This window comes from Mytilus californianus, unplaced genomic scaffold, assembly GCF_021869535.1.
Source record: "Mytilus californianus isolate M0D057914Y unplaced genomic scaffold, xbMytCali1.0.p SCAF_24, whole genome shotgun sequence".
NCBI lineage: Eukaryota > Metazoa > Mollusca > Bivalvia > Mytilida > Mytilidae > Mytilus > Mytilus californianus.
In genome coordinates this window covers 2,532,165-2,539,300 of record NW_026262673.1, presented here as the reverse complement: position 1 = coordinate 2,539,300, position 7,136 = coordinate 2,532,165, and the positions used below count along the sequence as shown (strand labels likewise).

Here is a 7,136-nt window from a genome sequence, read left to right as displayed (position 1 = left end):
ATAACTTTTCTTTATTTCTCAAATGATTTTATCTTAGATTTGAATTATAATAAGCCTTATAATTGAGAACTATTTTGTATACCTTAGAACGGATTGTTAGACATAAAAGTGAAGAAATTTAAGTTTAAAATTTCAAACTTTGGTGTCGCATAAAAAAAAAGGTGCCTATGTTTTCCGTTTCGTTAGAATATTATACAACGGCATTGAAATTCTGTTCTTTTTATCACCAATGATAAATAGTTTTACACAAATTGAATGCTCTATAAGACGACAGTTACTAATATTCATATTGATAACAATAAGAAATGACACTGTTTCTTTTTTTATTAATGGTATAATGAAAACAGATCATGAAGATACCTTTGTGTAAAGATATATGCAAACATCAAGGAAAAGACAAACAAAGGCTTGAAAGTACGTGTACAAAAGTTTAAAAAAAATGTTTGATGCAAGTATCATATTTGTTAATATTTATACCTTAATATTGATCCAAATTCTGTTCAGGTATTTAATTTTTTCACCTATACATCTTTATGTTTTTGTATATCATGCGTGATAAATTATTGGATAATAAATGTAATCTCTCCTGTCATGAGTTCATGAAACGCAATTTACCCTCGTTTCTCACATTTATATGTTTATTTCTCTGCAGAGGAAAAGTGTACAAAAATATGAGATATAAATTATACTGTATTAAACAATATTCAATCTCTTTGCAAACAACCACTGAATGTCGATTGACAACCATAAAGAACGATCTAATCAATCATCAGTATCTATTATTATAAAGTTTAAAAAAACAAAAGAGTTACAATAATCCAATCAACTAAATTTATAAATAATCGAGAAAAAAGACACTTTAATTAAATATTCTTTGTTAATGAAATATTTTTACCTTTAAAAGTCTTCATATAAAAACAAATTACCTTAAAAGTTCAAAATACAATTTGAGAAGATAGATCTTTTAATATGCTTTCAGTAAATAAAACAACAAAATTGGATTATGGGACTCGTTTTTTTACTCTAAAAATTAATATTTGAATTCATTACACATTCCCTTATAAAAGGTTCATTATCTGAGTTATCTCACTTTTTGGCAAAGTTGAAAAAACAAAACTTAATCAAACATAAATTTCCTGTATTTGTAAAAAAAAACAGTCATAAAAGTATGATAAAACACATTATTTTACTTCATTTTGATAAACAGTCCTCTCGTTTTTCGTTATTTATATAGATTAAACAGTTGGTTTTCCTGTTTGAATTGTTTTTCTTTGTTGACATATTTGTTTGTTTTTAGAGTGATTAAGATTATAACACAATGTTGACTGCTGTACCCATATATTGACATTTTTACCTATTATGTCTGTTTGATTTGTTCACACAGCGTTGTCAATATAATGGAATTTTATGCGATTGTCATACAAGTGAGAGGTTTAGCTAGCTATAAAACCAGGTTTAATCCACCATTTTTTACATAAGAAAATGCCTGTACCAAGACAGGAATATGACAGTTGTTATCCATACGTTTGATATGTTTGAGATTTTGATTTTGCCATTGGCTTAGGGACTTTCCGTTTAGAATTTTCCTCGGAGTTCGGTATTTTTGTTATTTTGCTGTACAGGTTATAACTGAACCCATCAGGTTCATTTGCTGTTAACATTTGTTGATTATTTATCAGGTAATCGTTCTATCATTAGTTTAAACATATTTTATTTGCTTAAATATGCAAAAGGGATGAGACAAAAGTTAATCAAACTTATGAAGTCTTCTCCCATTCTATCATTCACGTCCAATGGCAAATATTCTTGCATATGCATGTCGTAAGAAAAAAATTAAAATTTCACCATTATGCGTGTTAATTTAAATCAATATAAAACTAAAAAATCGCGAGTCCGAAGCACTTTCCTGGATTCACCTTCAGTAAGAACCAAAAACATTCAAAAGCGAGGAATGTATAAATATGTTGACACTTAAGGAACTTTATGATCAAAAAGGACTTAAAAATAATAGCCAAATTCGTCATAGGTCAACTGTGCCTGAGGGATTTGGAATCTTATTGTCTTTATGATTTCTTAATTTATCCACAAAAACCTTTAGAATATTTATAAATCATTTCAGTGCCGAGGACCGACTACTGAGCCTATGATACACTCGGGGATGAGCAGTTAGCCAGCAGCAATTTCGACCCAGAACTAGTAAATGACAATAACAATGGACAATTTTTATGCTAATTAAGTTGAGGGATTTTCGAGAAAGCGCAATTTAATGTGAAAACATGTTCGTCGGTTTTTACATACATTCTATATACATGTATTTATAAACATAAAACGAAGACGTACGATTCCCAATGAGACGACTATACACCAAAATTCAAATGACGTGAATGTAAGCAATTAAAATCAACCGTACGACCTTCAACAACGAGAAACACCTATACCGTATAGTCGGCTATAAAAACCTCCGACATGAAAAATATGAAAGAGTTCAATTGAGAAATTAAAGGCTTAATTTATAACATATAAATTTACGAAAAAAAATATAACAGACATGAACCAACGATAACCACTGACCTACAAGCTGCTGGTATAAACCTATATCACAAATGTTTAATAGACTATCTAAAATTACATAAAACCATTGTTTCTCTATTCAGATGTAGTAAATGGGTTTTTGATGCTTACAAAATTTCCCGAAAAATATTGCTCAAAAACGTATTCCTTACATCTTATAAATACGTAATTCTGTAGTTATATTTTATAAAGTAACACAAATAACAATGTTGTTCTTTTGTTCTTGCATTTGTTAGAAAACGTTTTTGTTGATGTATTTCAGTTTAACATACGTTATTGTAACAGTTGAACATAAATTTACAGGAAGTATTCATTTGACTTATGATACCATTCAATGTCTGATAATATATTTTAAGGAACAAATATTTAAGAACTTTCAACGTAATTGACTGAAATGAAACAATTTAATCTGTTATAATACCAGTCAATTCTGTTCAAATCTGCACACAAGTTTGAGGTTAAATAGATAGTATAGTCCGTCATATGCGTAGTAGATTATAAATACAATGAAATCATTGTTTTACTTTATAAGCCAAATGCTCCCTTGTCGAACATTCATGTTGTGAGGTATGGGTTTAGAAATAGATTTATAATATCTTTTTTTGGAACAAAATCCCTACGAGCTGTAAATTTAATTTTATTGAATTGAACTATTTGGTATATAACAAATGATCAGTCAATTGTGTTGAAATGGTCAAATCTTTTCAAAAGTTTGAAGTTTAGTTGAATAATATGGTCCGAATCATGCATAGTAGAGATTATAAATACAATGCAACCATTGTTTTATTTCATGAGTCAAAACCTCCTTTGTTTAACTTTATGTACGTGAGGTATGGGTTGAACTTGATCAATATTAATTATACAATAGGGTGGTTGTCCACGGTAGGTCCATCGGAATCAGAAGCATTTTTTTTCAATTCCAAAGAACGTGTTATTGGATAGGGACAGTCATGCAACATACCATTTAATGTTCTTCGGCGAATGTAACAAGAGTTTCACAACATGCAGAATGTGTGAAACTATTTTCATTAGAGGTTTGATAATTGTTCTTAGTTTTCAACCAAACAATAACCAAGGGTTTCCGCTGGCAGTTGCATTATCGCATTTTGCGGACTTTTTCACTTTTTCTGTCATCACTCGGCTTTAACCCTGAAGTTTTCGAGTTTAACAGAAAATCATTAATCATCGGATTATGAACAAATGAACAAGCATTTGATAGCTATCGGCAATAAAGTAATTAATAAAAGGTGTGAATTGTGTGGTTTTATACAATTTTGTGTTCAAATGACTTCGCATGTCACTTCTTTGAGTTGCTTTTACAAATGTTTTGAACATAACTGTTAACATTTATAAGTGGGTATTTCGCAATCGCTATAGCGCTTCTGTTTTAAACAAAGTTTTAAGTTTTAACCTTAATTCTCAACAATGGTCTTGCAAAAAAGGCGTATTTTCTTTTAAACAAGTAAACAATTAAAATTATATACAGTCTTTCAACAAGGATTCTTGTTGGGATTCATGTTTATATTGTCCGTCATTGTTGGTACAGTCCATACGATCCTAAACAGCGTTCATCATTCTGATACGTTTAACCTGATCTTCTGTTCCTACTATATGTTGACACAGGGATAACGATATAGTGCTAATGATATAGTTGCTGTTATAGTGTCTGTAACGAGTAACATAAAATGAAAACTGTGAATAAAATATTATCATAAAACTTATTTAACAGGAAACATCGATTAAACATATACATATATCCATTGTAATGCAATCGAAAAGTAAAGCGTACTATAATAATGTTCTTCACACTATAATTTCTATTGTGTGCCATTCAACAAGAAATTTGTCAGTAACATGAACTCTGAATGGATAGCATGGCTACGTTGTAGATTAAGTTTGACATGTCGTATGTTTAAAATATGTTCTGTTGTCTTTGGATAACTCTTTTCGTTCTCATTAAATATTTTTGGCCCTTCGATCTCTTGCCAACGTTTGACGTGTTCTTGTTTAGGTTGACTTTTAACACTTTAGCTGAGGTAAATCAGTTGTTTTCCATTCATTTGATGTGTTTGAGCTTTTGATTTTGCCATTTGATAAAGGACTTTCTGTTTTGAATTTTCCTTGGAGCTCTGTATTTTTGTTATTTTACTTTTTTCAGTTTACTTAATTGTGTAATAACTGTTTCTTTTTAACTGTGGTCTTTTTAAAATCTTAATATAATTGAGTATTACACATTCAAAAAGAAAAACAAATTATCATGGTTATCCCCATCTGCATACAAAGTTTTGGATTCACTATCCACCCGTCCGTCCGTCCGTCCGTGTGGCTGTCTGTTTATTTGTCATTCCGTCTGAGCATATGCATTGCTTGTAAACGGAACTCCTCTTTAACGGTTTGACATATATTTATGACACTTTACACCATTGTAGGATACTACATGATGATGTGATCGAAGACATCAGATGAGTATTTCTGATACACTCTTTAAGTATAAAGCGGTTGGTAGTTGTCAGATTTTGAAAAAAGAATATTGGTTATATTAGTAAGGATCCATGAACAGGGCGAGAAAATCGAACGAGTAGGAATTAATTTTTTCTAAGGTCATTCACAGTTTCAGTGTTTTTCCATTTACTCAAGAATTTATATTGCCACATAAAGGATATATCATTATTCATGTACATCATAAAACCATTCGATGCTGTCATGGATATGAAGAAATACATTCTTCTAGGATATAACCTTTAAATGGAACCTAATACAAGGTTTATTATTACAAACTGTATTATATTGAATGCAGTGGGTTGTTTTTTCTAAGAACAATCGTGATAAAAAAAAAACTAAATATAAACGACAATCACAATTCTTTAATTATCTTTAAATTATTGTTTTATCGGCATATTTCTCTTCTCTTCTAACAAAAATCGTAAAACTTTGCTGAATGGTTATTAATAAAATGTCGAGCTTTCGTACTTGAACGAGTCGTATTTTTCCGTGGCGCCATTTTAATTAAAAGACACGAGACTAAGATTCACCATCTTGATATCACGCATGTTCCTGTAAAACTTTGATGTCACAAGACCACCTGCACATAACATGGTAGAGAACATGTCGGACGCCAAAACTAAAGTGATTGTTGTATAAACATGATGAAGCCAAACGTTTGCGTGTCTCAAATGCTCATCAAGTGCCACAGTTTCTCAATTAGTGAAAAGGTCTATTGAAAAATAGGGATACATTACATTTTTCTACATGTAAACAGCAGGTGCGCGACAACTCGGACCCCGTCAATATGTCAACTCGGATCGTCTATCAATTCAACTCGGACCGTCTATCAATTCAACTCGAACCGTCTATCAATTCAAATCGGACTGACCATAAAGTCAACTCGAACCGTCTATCAATTCAACTTGGACTGTCTATCAATTCAACTCGGACCGTCTATCAATTCAATTCGAACCGTCTTTCAATTCAACTGGGATCGTCTATCATGCAAATTTAGACAAAGTATAAAGGAGAATTTTTACTTATATAAATAATTTAATGAATGTTTTTGACGATAAAAACTGTGTCTCTCAGGCCTTCTACAATGCGCAAAATAAAGGAAGAGTTGTTTTGACTATAATTGACGAAAAAGACAACTGGGGCCGTCTAAGAAGAGACAATTAAAGATTACAGACTCAGGACAATTTGTATTAACATATATATGTCTATTGTTGAAGATTGAATGACTCTCCTTAAATTTATTTTCATTTCTGTTTAAAAGCTGTATGAGTAAATGAATATAGACGGTCCGAGTTGACCTATTAACAGACTTTGTCCAAGTTGATTTTATAGACGGTCCGAGTTGACTTCTTAATGGTTTCGAGTTTTTCCGGGCCCGCATTTGTAAGCAGCTTGGCGACATAACTAATCTTGACTGGGATCTACTATAATACATATTTGCCATCCCACCAAACCGACATTTCAAGAGAATCATTAACCAAAAATATAAGCAGGAAAACATTATTTTAGGGTCACAAGACATCATTTACACCAAGGACTGTGTAAAAAGCTTTTCCTCCTCATTTTGGTGACACCCCTTTTTTCCATCTTTTACTCCAAGAATGCCTCTTCTTTAGTGTAAAGCAAACGATCAACTGAAATTAAACATGAAACTATACGATTAGTGTACAAACCTTTTTTTTGCACTTTTAGCTGGTTTAATTAATCTTAATAATGATCTTCATTACTTTTTCCACAAGGTTTGCGCCTAGTTTTCAAATGAAATTAAATGTTAGTTCCGTGCGTAATCCTATGCATCGTGATTACGTAATAGAAATACCATGAACTAGACTATCAAATAGTCTCTACACCGCACACATAAATACATATTTATCAATTATCTGTGCATACACACCACACTCGTGTGTACCTATTTATTTATTTGTACATTGAACAACAAATACACCGATTATAATACGAACATTAAAAACTATCAATTGAATAATTTAAATAGTATATTGATGTTATTGCCTCAACTAAAGGAGCGCAACTGTACCTTGAAAAAAGGGGGTGGTGGTAATCTG

The 7,136-nt window shown here is 31.3% G+C and overlaps 1 long non-coding RNA gene across 1 annotated transcript; it reads left to right on the top strand.

Moving 5' to 3' along the window:
* The first annotated feature begins 207 nt into the window (after window positions 1-207).
* On the top strand, window positions 208-2,778 carry LOC127732420 (uncharacterized). Its single transcript, XR_007996247.1, has 2 exons — window positions 208-414; window positions 2,120-2,778. It is a non-coding gene; the product is annotated as an uncharacterized LOC127732420 (long non-coding RNA).
* The last annotated feature ends 4,358 nt before the right edge of the window (window positions 2,779-7,136 follow it).